This window comes from Cryptotermes secundus, unplaced genomic scaffold, assembly GCF_002891405.2.
Source record: "Cryptotermes secundus unplaced genomic scaffold, Csec_1.0 scaffold530, whole genome shotgun sequence".
Classification (NCBI taxonomy): Eukaryota; Metazoa; Arthropoda; class Insecta; order Blattodea; family Kalotermitidae; genus Cryptotermes; species Cryptotermes secundus.
In genome coordinates, this window is record NW_019729216.1 from 922,979 (window position 1) to 940,893 (window position 17,915).

General features: G+C 41.9%; 1 protein-coding gene across 1 annotated transcript in view; it reads left to right on the forward strand.

Annotated features, from left to right (window-relative positions):
• Positions 1-17,915, forward strand: part of LOC117282404 — a 91,995-nt gene that overhangs the window by 43,030 nt on the left and 31,050 nt on the right. The gene's annotated exons all lie outside the window — the stretch shown is intronic.

Consider the following 17,915-nt stretch of genomic DNA (forward strand, 5'->3'; position numbering starts at 1 on the left):
GCGTCCTAGCGACGGGCTGATTTTCCCGTTACTAGGTAACCTGCTTCCAAACAAAACACGCTCCCACGGAAATGATTTGAACAATGTCTCCACAGCAACGAATGCACAGAGCGCAAAGAGGTGCTGTTGAAAACGGTGTTTTCTGCAGTGGTCCATGCTGAAGAGTTTTAAAGAGGACAACGACAGTAAGAATTCAGACAAAATTTAAGATGCTTAAACTTGGCAGTAGTCAAGCTTGCTGCCTTTCAAGTGACTAAGTTGCCATTGCTTTGCAAAGCCTGTACTGGCAGAGGACTTATATATAGTGTGAAAGCTAGAATTTTCAATAACACGCTATATGTGCGTTAGGTACACGTGATGAAAGGCCAAGCGTATTCAGAAGAGAAACACATCTTCTCGTTAGAGAGGATATTACATAAGGGCAGTTACCGCAAGGATTCAGTTAGAAATTCTCTGGTCGTGGGTCTCAAAGGGACGAACTGATTGGCGTCAAACCGCCAGTCGTAAAGTAAATTTGACTTTGATTTTCAGGAATTCAGACAGTTGACATGGAGCAGCAATTCGGAGAGGACTTGAGTACGGAAGCAGAAAAATACCCAATGTTGGAGAAGTTACCAGGCAACTACTAGTGAAGACTCTGCAGTCTGGAAAAGACAACCTGGTTTTGTAAAGTGTGGAAATAGGGACAGTGTTATAATTATTTTTAGTTACGACCAGTAAGTCGTCAATAAATCCAATTATCCATTCCAAAATCCTGTCTATAGTCACCCCATACTACGTGATAATATTCATTCTACCTGGAATAATGAAGAATTTTTTAGAGTGATGACACTGAAGTAAATATTTAGCAAAATCTGTGATATGAACTTCTGTGAAAGAGTTCAGTCAGACACGGAACCGTGGTCGCCTCTTAATAACAAATATCGCTGGGAGACGAGTGCATTTCGGCTGAACCTTGCACAACAAAATGGAATCTCATACAGTAATTGTCAAGGTGGCGAAGACATTGCAATTGCTCTGCAATTGTTATCATCAGACTGTAAAAAATGACATCATTTCAATGGGAAGATGTTTTCAGAGCTGGAGGATGACCCTCACATATTGTACATGACTTTATCTCTCAGGCTATGCGCGGTTTCATGTGAACTCTCACAATACTCGCTCATGGTCCACGGAGATCCCCTGTGCAGACCATCGAACTTCGCTTTCATACTCTCAAGATGAGTGCAGTATGAGGCGCCTAGCCGTAGGATTTTTGGTTTCATTTCCTTCGGAAACACAATGACCTCGGAACACTACATTGATATAGTCCATTAATTTCTCGGACACGTTACTGAAGAAGAAATTGCCGAAATGTGGCTCAAACAAGGCAGAGCAACATTTCTTCGGACACAGATTACAATGCGTGAGGTCTCCGTGTTGTTTGGAGATCGAACATTTTTGAAAAGGTTATGGCTCCCACCCTTCCGAAATTACTCACCATCAGACTGTTTTCTAGGGGGCTACATTAAAGGAAACGTCCACTGAAGTAATCCACGAAATCTGGAGGAATTGAAAACCAACATATTTAACAGCACTGCCGACGTTTCGCCCACGACACTGTAGGCAGTGCCAACGGACATGCTTCGTCGTGCTCGACTGTGTGTGCAACTCGGATGGGCAGACTTTCGGGGTGAATTTGCAGTCAGAGCCGGAGGATATTACTTCGAGTTCATGTAATCTTTTAACAAATGTTGAACCCTGAAGTTTACGAAATTAATATATCTATATTCGCCGACACAAAAATGCATGTAAAATACTAACATAGGTTGTCTACACTAAATGTCAACACAACATGTTTCGACCTTTATTGAGTCATCATCATGTGAATCGCTTTTGCTTAGATGCTAAGCTTTTTGTTTAATATGGATCTTTTTTTCAGATTTGACCATATGGTGTGTCATATATGCTTACTAACAAAACTTCCGGTTATTTACTATTCAGTTTAAGGATTAAATCTACAGATTACAATTAGTTAATTTTTTTTTTGCTAGTGAGGTGGGACTAAGTCCCTTGTACTGCGGCCACTTCTGGCCTGCTGTACCAGCCCCAGATGATAGGTGAGGGTGATTGTGGAGCAATTGGTGGAATGAAGATTGACAGGGGAAACCGAAGAACTCGGAGAAAACCTGCCCCAGCGTTACTTTGTCCACCACAAATCCCACTTGACCAGACCCCGGGATCGAACCCGGGCCGCCGCAGTGGGAAGCTAGCGACTAACCACTTGAGCTATGGCGCGGCCTTAGTTAAAATTAGTGTAAATCAATTAATTTAAAATTAAGATTAGAATTAACATTAAAAATGTATGTATATGTCTATATGAATAATCTGTTCATGCACTGGTTATCTTGATGTGTAGGACGGCATTGATGTACGAAGGGGGACCCAAAAATAACCAGAACCGACCTGTTGCGCGCGCATGCTTTGTAGTTACGAGTTGTGCTGCTAGGTGGTGTTAGCTGGGGGTCTCCCGCGACTGTTAGTGAGCTGGCGTCAGTCTGACTTAAGTGGTTTGTCTGTGGTGCTCTGTTGTGTGCGTTCCTGTTTCAACCCTTTGGCGATTAGTGAGATGGCCGACCAGAAGGAACAAAGAGTGTGCGTGAAATTTTGCTTTCTGTTAGGGAAAACTGCAGCCGAGACTGTTGGGATGCTTCGGCAAGCCTTTAATGATGATGCTTTGGGGAAATCACAGGTCTACGAGTGGTTTTCCCGTTTCAAATCTGGCAACATGTCAACAGAAGACATGCCACGCCCCGGGCGTCCTTCGACAGGAAGAAATGACGAAAACATTGCCAAAATCAAACGTGCAATTGATGAAGATCGTCGAAAGACCATTGACCAACTTTCTGAGGAAACGAACATCTCATGGAGCACGGTCCAGCGAATTTTAACCGAAGGTTTGCACATGAGACGGGTGTCTGCAAAATTTGTTCCTCGCTTGCTCGGAGATGACCAAAGAGAAAACCGCGTGAATGTTTGCCGCGACTTGAAGAGTGAAGTGCAGAACGATCAAGAATTTCTTAAAAGAATTGTGACTGGCGTTGAGTCTTGGTGCTACGGGTACGATCCAGAATCAAAGCAATCATCAAGCCAGTGGAAAACTTCAACTTCACCACGACCGAAGAAAGCGCGTCAAGTGCAATCCAATGTGAAAACAATGTTGATTTGTTTTTTTGATGTGAATGGCATTGTCCACAAAGAGTTCGTTCTGCCAGGACAAACAGTGAACCAACATTTTTACCTGGATGTGTTACGAAGATTACGAGAGTGTGCGACGAAAACGGTCCGAAATGTGGAGAAATGGGAACTGGTTGCTTCACCACGACAATGCTCCAGCCCACACAGCTTTGACGGTCCGACAGTTTTTGACAAGCAACAACGTGGTGATTGTGCCTCATCCACCTTACTCACCCGACCTGGCTCCGTTGCACTTTTTTTTTGTTTCCTCGGATGAAGAGAAGTCTGAAAGGAAAGCAATTCCGTGATGTGGATGAAGTCAAAGAAAACACGCTAAAGGCTTTGAACAGTATCCAGCCTCAAGAATTCCAGCACTATTTTGAGCAGTGGAAAAAGCTTTGGGACAAATGCATTAATGCATATTAACAATACTTTGAAGGGGACTAATATACAGTTCAATAAAAATGCAAAAATAAAAAATAACAAAAATAAATTCCGGTTATTTTTGGGTCCCCTCTCGTACGTTCCTGTGCGTCACTCCTTGTTTATGCCGTACCGAGGCATAGGTTGAATGCTGTAAGGCTGTGGGTCGAGGCGCTGTGTTCGTGTGATACGGGGTGCACTTCTCGTGTTGTCTTCTAGTTAGTGGTTTACTTCTACGAGTAGACAAAATTACGGGGGGAGGGTAGTCGCAGCGTGATTCGACGAAACGGATCAACTGTTCATAAGATATACTGCATTCGTCATGCACTTGATAAGATTAGCAGTACAATGGAAATTACACCAGCTAACTTTATACTCCAGTAACAACTTTTATTTTAAAATATAAGTTAGATTTAGCGGGAATACAGGAGGTCAGATGGGATGGAGGTGTTTTCGCACCAGCAGGATACTGTACATTTTTCTGTGGAAAGGGGAATGAAAATCATGAATTAGGTACAGGTGCTTTCGTACATAAGAGAATCTTATCAGCAATTAAGAGGGTAGAATTCGTTAGTGATAGGCTATCATATATAATACTAAAAGGTCGCTGGTGTGATATCATTGTTATGAATGTTCAAGCCCCAACAGAAGATAAAATTGATGACATAAAGGACAGGTTCTATGAAGAGTTAAAACATGTATTTGATAAATTCCCGAAGTACCCTATGAAAATTTTGTTAGGGGATTTCAATGCCAAAGTAGGGAGGGAAGACATTTTCAAACCAACAATTGGGAATCAGAGTTTGCATGAAATTAGCAATAATAATGGAGTTCGAGTAGTAAAATTTGCCATATCAGAAAATCTTACTGTCAAAAGTAGAATGACCTACTCACATCCACTTGTGGGCACATATCGATAACAAATCCCAATTAATTATTTAAATAAATATTGGAGTAAAAAGTGGTCTGAACGGAGGTTTAGAGAAAAATATTATTTAACATGACATATTCCTGCCCATACATTTTTCCCCCAGCCCAGCTGCCTGCTGTAGGCCTCAACTGAGAGCAAAATACTGGCAGTGATATTCCGCCATTTGTACGTTTCCTAATTTCTTTTCTCTGCCGTGGCTGCGTCGTATGGATTCAGTGCTGACGTCATATTAATTACGTAGCGTTCCTTTGTATGTATCTCACTCCATATTACGTGTTATTTAATAAGGAAAGGTGTAACCTTACCTTGAGAAGGCCGCACTCTTACGGCCTTACAAGGGCGTGAGGATTGCTGAGCCAGTCACTGACTGGTATTGACCCAATTTACCGCTTTATTAGTGGCCCTTCCTGCCCCGCAACACGTGAGAGATATACCTAACCGAAGGCCAGGTGTGTTTCACTTACCATTTCCTTCTCACTGTTTTCGTGGAATATACGGCTGAAAGGAGATATTCGAGAGCGATGTTTCGGAAACCACTTCAACTGACATACACGTCCTGCGGGCTCAGAGCGAAGCTATACGCACTCAGAATAAATCTTCACGTTTTCTTTCGTCTTAGAGAGAAATTTTACTCGCAGAGTGAAACTTCAGCCGGTCTTTCGTTTGAGAGCGATATTTCAAGCATTCCATGAACTAAGACTGAAGCTTCAAGTACACTTTGTCAATGGTTACTTCACTTCGATCTCAAATTTTATATTATCGTGTATTAAAAAAAGACATAAAGTCATTTAGTTGTTTATTCAATGCACTGGAAAATACGTAAAGAAATGGAAGGTGTCAGGGCATTTCAGACTGTTTGGACTGGTTACTAGTTCATGCATCCCCTGGGGGTACATGTAGAATCGGTTCTGAACCGACGATCTAGAGGAGATAGGAAAACGTGGAAAAATTTAATAAAAGGTAAAAGGGTATCCCTGTAACAGACCGTGGAGGCCCATAAGTTTGTTAGATGTTGAGGATCCCACATTTTTTAAAGAGTCGGCTCACAAATGGCTGTGAGTTTGTCAGCCTTACGCGCCGTCCGCCCTTTGCCACTAGAAATATTCCTGATACTCATTTCTGTTAGAGTCTGAGTCGACCAAGGTCCATAGGATTAGGTAATATACAGTTTACTGCCAAACGGAATTACGAGTCGTTTTTATGTATCATAAATGCTATATGAGGTTTTCTAACTGAATATGAATGACATGGCTGCAGATATTTCAGAATGTATACCTCAAATTTAACGGTATAATTCATTAGCAAAAATATGTTATATATTAGACCAAAAAAATAAATGGACTAATCTGATATTCCACGACCGTCAAGAGCCTTCACACAGGCTGGCGAAAGTCCCGCATCCATTAAAGTATGTTAATGTAAACGCAATTTTCTTGTACAAGCTTTCTTATTCACAATCAATGATAGCGCTATAGATAATCTAATCATTCCTAAATAACTAGGACACGCTCTGTTATCGTTCTCTGTTTCACTCCCTCCTCTCTCCTTCTAGTTACTCTCTGAAATACCAATTCCAATTCTCTAATCCTCCTATCTACAAAGAGACCCGTTACATAGGTTCGGGTTGGACCCCTTGGAAGAAACATGTCACATGTTTTAAAAATGTGTTCATTTGTTCGTTACTTAGCAAAAAATGTCCTTATATTGTTGAGAACGTAATTTCAAGAAATTTTCTACTGATCTGTTGCCTAGGAGTGGCCATATGCATCACAATATATTATGTTACAATAAAAACTCACTTGTAAGCGTGTATGTCTATTTGCTGTTAAATGAAAGCTAAGAGACAAAACAAGACATCGAAGAAGGAAACGAGATAAACCTAAAACTAAGATTTTCAGAACGTTATGAGAAATGAGGACATTTTTAATCCTTATACAAGTAAGCCAGGCAACATAACATGCAAGGAACTATACAGAGAGGCAAAGACAAAACTGGGAAGACAGTATTAACAACGTGAGCAGAAGCAAAATGACAAAACTGGGAAGATAATATTAGTAACAACATGAGGGGAAGAAAAAGACAAAACTGGGAAGACAGTATTAACAACATGAGCAGAAGCAAAAAGACAAAACTGGGAAGACAGTATTAACAACATGAGCAGAAGCAAAAGCACAAACATGGAAGACATTATTAACAATATGAGCAGAAGCAAAAGGACAATACTGGAAAGACAGTACTAACAACATGAGCAGAAGCAAAAAGACAAAACTGGGAAGACAGTATTAACAACATGAACAAAAGCAAAAAGACAAAACTGGGAAGAAAGTATTAACAACGTGAGCAGAAGCAAAAGCACAAAACTGGGAAGACATTATTAACAATATGAGCAGAAGCAAAATGACAAACTGGGAAGACAGTATTAACAACATGAGCAGAAGCAAAAGACAAACTGGGAAGACAGTATTAACAACATGAGCAGAAGCAAAAGGACAAAACTGGGAAGACAGTATTAACAACATGAGCAGAAACAAAAGGACAAAACTGGGAAGAGAGTATTAAGAATGTGAGCAGAAGTAAAAGGACAAAACTGGAAAGACAGTATTAACAACATGAGCAGAAGCAAAAGGACAAAACTGAGAAGACAGTATTAACAACATGAGCAGAAGCAAAAGGACAAAACTGGGAAGACAGTATTAACTACATGAGCAGAAGAAAAAATACAAAACTGGGAAGACAGTATTAGCAACATGAGCAGAAGCAAAAAGACAAAACTGGGAAGACAGTATTAACAACATGAACAAAAGCAAAAGGACGAAACTGGGAAGACAGTATTAACAATGTGAGCAAAAGCAAAAAGACAAAACTGGAAGACAGTATTAACAAAATGAGCAGAAGCAAAAAATAAAACTAGGAAAACAGTATTAACAACATAAGCAGAAGCAAAGATGAAACTGGAAAGACAGTACTAATTCGGTGCTCTTTTATGTATAGTACTTACGCTTGAACTTCGTCTCGTTGGAAATAAATGAAATAAGCGTAAAATTTTACACAGTCTTACATGAGATTGAAACTGCAACCAATTTGCCAGATATTTTCCTTACATAACTCATACATGGATCGCCTCTGTGGTCTAGTGGTCAGAGCTCCTGGTTACAGATCCAGAGGTCCGGGTTCGATTCCCGACGCTACCAGATTTTTCTGAGAAGTGGTAGGTCTAGAACGGGGTCCACTCAGCCTCGAGATGATAATTGAGAAGCTATTTCAAGGAAATAACGGCTCCGGTCTTGAAAACCGAAATTAACGGCCGTGGGGATTCGTTGCGCTGACCACGCGACACCCTAAAATCTTCGCCGACAATCGGCGGTCGCTCGGTCGGTATAGTTCGCTTGCGGACTAAAATCACGGAGATTTTTGTTTGTTTTTACTCACATATTCGTGCGCATATACTGGCCACTGCTTGACAATATATTCTGCTGCCTCACCGACACACGCGTATAGCAAGCATTACTTTTTAGCAAGTAATTCTTTCTTGAGAGTTATTTTTAAAATAATCGTTGTGTTTCATTTTGAATTTAAAGAAATATTTTCCTAAACTTCCCTTAACTGCAAATTTATAATTTTTACTGGGTTCTGATGAGGGTGTATAACACTCAGGACGGCTGGGTCCCTGGACTTGGTCCATCGCGCGGTGTTCTGAAAGACTAGATAATACACGGTGCCTAAACCCAGAAGACAACATTCTTCATCGACTAGATAACAAGTTTCGGAAACGGGGTCTGTTTTCGCCCTCAGTTGACGGGAGAGATATCAACTCTTTTGGGTCCCTTAGGCAACTGAGGTTAGCTGTTTCTCAGGGACCCAACAGAGTAGGTGACTCCCTCTTCACTTAGGTACGGAAGCAGATTTACTTTCCGAAAAGTACCGAAGAATTGTTAGTCCCGAAGTTCCGAGGTGATTTAACAAGAATTGGCAAGAAGACTTCATCGTGATTTGAAGTGCTAATTTCTTTGTTGAGATCGGTTGCCAGGAGACGACTAGAGGAAACTGCGAATCCTAGTGCACGTGCAACGGTGAAGCGGAAAGTGTGTAAATCAGTGATAGGGCTGTATTAATTGTAATTAAGAGTACTCGTAAGCAAGGCGCCAACAAATACAATCATCCGAACTAGAGACCTTTATTTTAGTCACGCATACCCCCATATACGTGACAGTACACACCCGTATATATAGGCTGCGTCCAGGTACATGGGGTGGGGGTGGGAGTGCCTGGTGCGGGCCAATATGACAGGGACATTTTATCAAAATCTGTTTTTTTTTTGGTGAAGGGTTGCTTGACACACCGAGAAATATAACAGTCCCAGTTAAAAATTAGTGCTTCTTGTACGAGGAAACAACATAATATTTTGATGGCAAAATTATTAAATAAAACTGGAAACATCATGAGATGTAATTTAATTTCATTTAGAAATCGTAATTAGAGTGTCATGAAAGTGGACCGTAATGAGCGGCCATCTCTCACGCAACGCTTGTTCAATGCAGCAATAAGTCACGCTTCTTGACGCGTCTTAGTTTCCGTAACTATCAGCGTAAGCACTCACAAGTAACCCCTTGCTTCTGGCCTGGACTGCTTCAAGGCTCTCAATCTGATTTCACGATTCACATGAAGCAGGTCAGCAAGATTGTCCACACCCCCACCGTGCAAAGGTCCAGTCATTAATCACAATTATTCCAGAACATAACATACAAGTATGCAATGGTAGAAAGAAGATGTCAATGCTCTGTGAGGTTTTCATGCACGGAATTGCGACCAGTGAGCGGATTAAGTAGCAAGACACAGAGGAGAATGTACGGACGTAAGGAGGCTATGACAGAGGGTTCGAGACAAGCTCCATAGTTTCCATTTTTCTCTAAATACTCATTCAATCATTTTACAGAAATTTATTGGGCCTTGGCATATTCTTAAGTTTCATGATCTTTCTTACATAGACGGTAGGACTCCTTCGACGAGTAATCAGCCCATCGCAAGGACGCTACCTACATACGGGACAATACAAACACAGACATCCATGCCCTGAGTGGGATTCGCACCCACGTTCTCAGCTTTCGAGCGAGCGAAGACAGTTCATACCTCAGACCACGTGGCTACTGTGATCGGCTCTCTCCAAATAATATCAGAATGAAATCGTGGAAGATGAGCAGGGAGATATGGAGAACAGTTGGGAGAAAACAGAAAGCCTTACAATGTTTTCATAGAAGACATTGAACTAACTAAAAGAATTGGAATAGCTAGTAGAAGTTGGGAAGTGAAATTAAAATGGAACAAAAAAACAATAGAATTGTAGGCTGTAAAATGAATTAATCTGGCTAGAGTATGGATAAAAATTTACGAATACCATAAAACGTTCGAAGTGATTTGCTGACAAAAGTTGGGTTCCCAAGAACTGTGACTCGTGTTTCCATGGAGCTGTTCATCTTAAAGGCAATGACGACCACACTCAGGCTATACCGTGATCGGTCGAGCGGTTTGCCTATGTCACGTACTGACTGGAATAACGAAACTAATTCGTGCTTTTCGAAACGTAACTGACAAAAGAATGAGAAACACCAAATGCAAAAGAAAGCAATCAAACTAAGCAGAACACAGTCCTTGAGAATTGCGTCTTGCAGCATACAAGATCCACTCCGGAAATTCATGAAATGCTAATAAGATTACCGCTTCAGTAAGAAGGGGAGAAATTCATGACTGAGTAAGATACTTTATCATACTGTTGGTTCGTTAGTTAGTCCACAGACATAATTATTATCATGAAGCAGAGAAGCAGCTGCCCCAATCTGTCCTCTAACTGCCCGGTTACAGTTGCTGATTCCTCATGCAATTGGTGTGTTGGACCACTTCTTATTGATCTAGCAGATCTGCCTCATTGAATTTTGTGAGCATGGCGAGCTCACTACTTTAATCAATTATTGCGTTTCTGCCTCGTCACCAGAATGCAGAACAAAATCATAACATAAAGATAGCTAACAGATCCTTTGAAAATGTGGCACAGATAAAATATTTGGGAACGTCAGTAACAAATCAAAATTTGATTGAGGAGGAAATTAAGACAAAATGAATTAGGAGTAATGCTTGCTACCATTCAGTCCAGAAACTTTTGTCTTCTCGTCTGCTGTCTAAAAACATAAAAATTAGAATATGAAAACTATAGTTTTGCCTGTGGTTCTGTATTTGTGTGAAATTTCGTCTCTGACATTAAGGGAGGAACATAGACTGAGGGTGTTTGAGAACAGGGTGTTGAGAATATTTGGACCGAAGAGTGATGAAGTGACAGGAGGTCAGAGCTTCATAACTTGTACCCTTCTCCAAGTATAATTATAATTATCAAGTCAAGGATGATGAGATAGGCAGGGAAATATAGCACGAATTGAGGATAAGAAATATGCATATAGGATATTGGTGGGAAAGCCGGAAGGAAAGAGACCACAAGGAAAACAAGACGTAAGTAGGTGTGTAATATTAAAACGGATCTTAAAGAAATAGGATGGGGTGCTGTGGACTGGATCGATCTGGCTCAGGATAGGAACCAGTGAATGTTTTTTGTAAACACGGTAACGAATTTTCTGGTCCCCATAAAATTCTGGGCAATTCTTGAGTAGCTGCATAACTGGTGGATTCTCAAGAAGAGCTCAGCTCCATGAAGTTAGTTAGTTAGTTAGTTAATTATGTTTCTGGACATTATTCTTCGTCCTCTTTTATTTAAAACACACAGCGTTTCGGAAACCGAATCACCGGAAATAGGGACTAGCTCTATCGACTGGGGCCAACTGAGTAGGTTCCGCCTGAACACGGAGATAGAATCCAGTCTCCGAAGCGTTGTGTGTTTCAAACGAAATCAGGACGATGGATAACGTTCAGAAACACAATAAATTTATTAATATACCATCATCACAGACTTTTAGATCTTAATTACACTTCTTCAATATTGGTCAGTTCCAATTTTATCTTCAGTTCATAAATATACCCTTAAATTTACATTGTGCTAATATAGCGATATCGGAAGCTTCGATGATTTTAAATCCTTATTGAACTATGAACCTTTTCCTCAGAATATATTTACCAGACGACGAAATAACGACTGTAATTTACCTTCCCATTAAACAATGCGCTTCACACAGATCGTCGAAAACAAAGAGTAAAATTATCACAAAGGAGAAAACTACTCCTGGAAAATTTGATTTGTTTCATTCTGGTCCGTCACACTAACAAATTACAGAGATAAAACCACTCCGTCCAGTGTGACTATTTAAACTTTTACTACTTGAAAACTTAGCACCCTTACATGTTTCGGTCCTTACGGAACATCTTCAGAGGGAACATTATTACTTATTTGGAAACTACTATCACAGTGGGTGTTCTGAGTGCTACAATACATATACACACAATGCCCGGAATGCACAATATGCACAGAATCCAATTTTTCACAATCACAGCAGCTTTCCTGGTATATTAAAGTTTTTAAAACTTTTCTGTTTAAGTTAAAATTTATAAACCAAGTAGTTTGGTGTTCCTTCTCCTATAGTCTTTCTTGAAGGGGACGATAGGAGAAGTGACACGAACCTACTTGGTTTTTAAATTTTAACTTAAATAACAAAGTTTCAAAAACTTTGACTTAATCAATTTAATTGTACTTGCTGGTTGTAAAGTTTTCAGTAAATAAAATTGCCAAACCCAAACCCATCTATAGTATCTCCCTACACGATTTTGGGGCCGCGCCATAGCTCAAGCGGTTAGTCGCTGGCTTCCCACCTCCGCGGCCCGGATTCGATCCCGGGTTTGGTCAAGTGGGATTTGTGGTGGACAAAGTGGCCCTGGGGCAGATTTTCTCCGAGTACTTCGGTTTCCACTGCCAATCTTCATTCCACCAATTGCTCCACAATCACCCTCACCTATCATCTGGGGCTGGTACAATAGGCCAGAAGTGGCCGCAGTACAAGGAACGTAGTCCCACCCCACTAGCAATAAAGAAAATCTCCCTACACGTGACAGTATGAAGCTCTTCAGGTCACATCCGTCCCAACTCCAAACTTGTCCTCAGCATCCGGTTGTCAAACAATCTCAGACTGTCGTCTCCCCTTAAAGTGATGTGTCAATTTGACGTCTATCTCAGCCTTTCTAGTTCCGTTATTTTCAATAATAACATTGTCTGTCGGACAATTTTGTCTTCCATTTTAGATAGCATTGTTCTTGCTCTATTGCGTGTGTTCGTGATATAACTCCGTGAAAGTCATGACCAGATTAACGAACGTAACTAAAGGACAAAAATTGAAGACATTGGAAACTGTGTTACACAATGTAGATCAACAGGAAGGCCACGGCTTTGTGTAACTCTCTCTCGGAATTCGTAAGGTTGCTTCGTGACTAAAACCTGGAGCCTTGAGTGAGAACCTTCTTCCAGTCACCCGTTCCCTCCACTTTCCGATATCTGGTCCAGATACATTGTATAAAACATATTGACTTATCCACAAGAGATATCCAGCATTTCCATACTTTTATGGTTCATATCTTATATTCTGTCAAAGTATCCTTTTTGAAGATTTCGAAACGAAATTTGGAAATACATATGCATATCTGTCTGACTGTCTGCCTCTCCCCCATTCTGTTCGAACGCATATAAAATTCTAGAATAGCTAATTAGAATTTAATGACTTCTTATACAGGGTGAATAGTATAGAACCGGCCCGATGAATTTGCTAATAATTCCGCAGGTGATGCATGTAACTCCTCACAATTACGACATAATAATCCGTGAGCCGTGCTTAGTCGAATGGTGTGCGCATGATCCGGCAAGTGGCAGCCCTTATGCTGCAAGGTCAAGGACAATCCCGAAACGTGTCTCCAGAGGGCAGACGACAGTCATGGAGTACACTGTTGAACAGCGAGTGTTTCTAATGCCTACTTGAAAACGGCGGACACTTTCAACACCTGCTCTAATCACGGCAGACAATTCAAGATAAAATATATGTAAATTACTTTAATATCTGTATGGTATATTTTATATTGCAGCTCATTTCGTCGGGCCGGTTCTATATGAATCACTCTGTATTACAAAGCTGTAATGTACAAAATTGAGCCAAAACAGTATCACGATTTAGAGTGACTATAGACGGGGTTTGGATTGGTGAAAAGTTTTACTGACCACATACAAGTCGTCATTACAAACAACTGCAACGCTATTGCTGATTTCCACACTACAAATTCTTCTCAGTCTGCTTTCACTAGTCTTTACTCGGTAACAGCCCTCAACAATAACTATTCCTCTGTAATGTTTTCACTAGAAGATTCCTGGTAACGAATATTAACAATGGAGTTTCTTCAGATTCCGTGATCACGCCTCTGCCCGCTGTTTAACACTCTAAAACTGAACTCTCAAACTAACTGCAGCATTTGTTGTCTTTAAGATAATTCCTCGGTACAGACCAAGCAGAAAACACAGCCCCTCTACTGTTGTTACCGCGCATAGCAATAGTCACGGCGCAGACCACATAGAAAACGCCGTTCTTCTATTGCTTGCGTGTATGTTACTGGTTTTACCTAGCAACGGCCGTTTCTCTGGCTACACAATTCTTTGTTTTGAGCAAATACGCCACAATAATTTTCATTAAAATCGAGCAAATACAATGGACACTTTATATGATGGCCTCCCTACTTGTCTGGCATCATCTCGAGCGGTGTGTTACTCGCTGAATACTTATCGGAGCGTATTTGTTTTTCGAAGAGAACAAATTTCGTATGTGTAACATACTGAACTTTTAAGCTGTGCGTACCCTTCCAACATGCAATTGCAGACTGTATTCTTTGTAGTCTCCATGGTTATGACATGGGAGAGTGTAATGGGTGTTACTAATATCTCGCAAGATCCGGTTCTCCATCTTCAGGACACGGGCAGGCATTACACTCCTCTGAAAGTCTGGTATTACCTGCCAGACTACACAGTGTCTTAAACCTGATGACCACACCATCAGACTTTCAAATCTCACATAGGCTGATGTTGTTTGGAATACTGTTGAAAATGTTAGAAACTGAGACAGCAGTAAAAATACAATGAAAAAAAATTGTGCACTTCGTTTAATATTGTGGCATATTCGCGCTAAGCAAAAACCGTGGAGTCATAATAGCTGGCCTTTACTAAGCAGCGGCCCGCAAACAACAACACAGGAAGAGTGTTTCATGCGCGGTCCGTGCTGATGGCTGCGCACTCAACAGTGGAATACGTCATGCAACCGCTAAGCAACAGTTGGACTGAAACAGAGGAACGACGTTTTCTATGTGGTCCGTGGCGAGATGTTATGAACAGGAAACTTTAGGAGTTGCAGTGCCCGTGTGGAGGCTGGGTCGAATACCTCCACCGTGACCCTGCGAGTCATAGGAGACGGCGAAGAGGAAAGTCTCAAATCTGAGAGAGTAAAATATGGTCACGAGTCCTAAAGGATTCGGACCCGAGAAAGACTGCGCTGGCAAGGACCAGCAGCATATACAAAGACAGACCAGTCCTCTCGTCAGAGAGGGCGCCCCACAAAAACAAAACCGTAACTGTAAAACGGTAATAAATATCTGGTCATGAGCCCAAGATGTGGCTCGACACCAAGACTTACTGACTGAATGACAGACAGTCACATTGTGACTTTCACTTTGACTTGAGGAGTTGCAGGCAGTAAGTGAGTTAGAGAACTGCTGTGAACTGTTGCTCTTACAAGTTGGTGGCTGAGGACGGGAACAGTTCGGGAACCCAGAGGAAGGGGAACGTCCGCCGTTCGAAGCCACTACCAAGCAACGGCAGTGGAGACGTGACTGTGGACACCAGTGTGTATGTGTGACTGTGAACTGTAAAGTGTAGTCACACACTGTATCAAAGAGTCCAACAAATCCGATGATCAATCAAAAACCAGTCTGTAGTCACGGTAGTACGTGAAAATATTGTGACATGTTGCGCAACGGAGAACCGTCCCCCCTCCCCCAGTAGCGACGTGGTGGGTGTGTCAGTGCTCCGTCACCCCCCTCCGCGCGGTGACCTAGGCCCCCTCGCACTGTGACATGGCACAGCTTCCCGCTGTGATGCGGCACCGCAACGCAACGCCGCTGTTGACACGGGCAACAGGCAACATCTAACGGAATAAAAGCCGGCTGAGCAGCAAGCAGGAGTTAGTGTGTGGTCAACAGTTGGTGTGTGATCAGGAATGACACAGTTGGAGTATAGCAGCAGTCCCGTACTTTGAATACGTGTAGACTACTGAAGATAGTGTGAACAGATTATTGCGAATAGGGTTATAAAGTGTGAAACCCCGCAACAGTGTGAACAGATTATTGCGAATAGGGTTATAAAGTGTGAAACCCCGCAACAGTGTTATAATTAATTGTAGCCGAGACTGGTAGTTTGTTAAAGAAACCAATTAACAATCCGACCTGCGTCTCCAGTAACTAAAACACGTTACAATATTATTGTCCTTCATTCTAAGGATTAGGTATTAGCATGTTCCGGCCTCATTTATGACTCTCTCCATCTCCACTTCTGCCTTCTCCATCACTTTTGCCGTATCTGTTGCAAGCCATAGATTGTACTGTACGTGTATATGAATGCAGGTCCCATCCGTTCTCAGGAGATGCTTCTTTCTCTTGTACATCTTGTACATTCCAATATATTTGGTAAATGAAGAAATTTCTAGTCATGTCCTCACACACGTGCATTTATTTCTTATTTTGTTGTATGCCGATGAAAAAACCAAGGAGGACGAGACGCTACAGCGTAAGTAGCAAGTACAAGGGGGGGGGGGAAATAGGCGTAAACAGTTTTATAGGAAAGCACGAAGAAAAGAGACCACTCGGAAAGCATAGACGTGGATGGGACGATAGTATTAAACGGGTCTAAAAAACTAGTGAAGATTGGATTCAACTGGCCCGTGATAGATTCTAGCGTTGGCTATTTTAAACACGATGCTGAAACTACTGAGGGGCTTCATAACGTGTATCGTCTGCAAAGTTTATTTAAAATGATCAAGCCAAGGAGGATGAAATGAGCAGGGCATGTAGCACGTAAGGGTAGAAGATTCTATATAGGATATTGGTGGGAAAATAAGAAGGAAAGGGACCAATATGAAGAACAAGAGGGTGGTAAGGTAAAAAGGTAAAGCTATCCCTGTAATATACCGTGAAGACCCATAGGGTTGTGAGACGTCGGAGCTCCCACATTATCTCTAGACAATCTGTTCACAGACGGCGGTAAGGTTGTCAGTCTTACGCGCCGGCCGCCCTTTNCCGCCCACCAAGGATGATTCCTGGTAGTCGTTTCTGTTAGAGGCTGAGTCGACCCACGGGCCATAGTGCGGCTGGAAGGATTAGGTAATTTGAACCAATCCACTTCGTCGTGATTTCAACCCGCGACCTTCCGGCTTGTAGCATAGTTCCTCAACTGCGTGCCCCCTGTAAGTAGGTGGATAATACGTAAATAAATAAGTGGATCTTAGAGATTAGGATAGGAAGGTATGGAGAGGGACCAGTGGATGACTCTTGTGAACACGGTAATGAACTTTTGGGTTCCAAAGAATTTTGGGAAGTTCTTGAGCAGCTGTACGACTGGCGGCTCCTGAAGAAGGACTCAGCTCCATGAAGCTAGTCAGAAGGAACTATTTGGTCCATAATATATTGAGAACACCTCGACGGGCTGAGTGACAGTCATCTTTACAAGGAAGCTTCTACTCCACTGAATCAGCTGCAATACAGACTCCTCATGTGAAAGAGCTATTTGTGTATTGTCTTCACATGTCTCTGGGAAACGGAAGTCCTATCTGCACTAACTGATTACAGAGACCAGTAACAACTGCAGAATCAGATACGGAGCCTTGAAGCAGTCCAGGCCAGAAGCAAGGGGTTAGTTGCGAGTGCTTACAAAGCGGCGCGCCATAGCTCAAGCGGTTAGTCGCTGACTTCCCACCGCGGCGCCCCAGGTTCGATCCCGGGTCTGGTCAAGTGGTATTTGTGGTGGACAAAGTGGCGCTGGGGCAGGTTTTCTCCAAATACTTCGGTTTCCCCTGCCCATCTTCATTCCACCAATTGTGCCACAATCACCCTCACCTATCACCTGGGGCTGGTACAATAGGCCAGAAGTGGCCACAGTACAAGGGACTTAGTCCCACCCCACTAGCAATTAAAGAAAGTAAATAAAAAATACGGAAACAAAGACACGTCAAGAAGCGTGACTTATTGCTGCATTCAACAAGCGTTGCGTGAGAGATGGGCTTTCATGACACCCTAATTACGATTTCTAAATTAAATTACAACTCACGATATTTCCAAT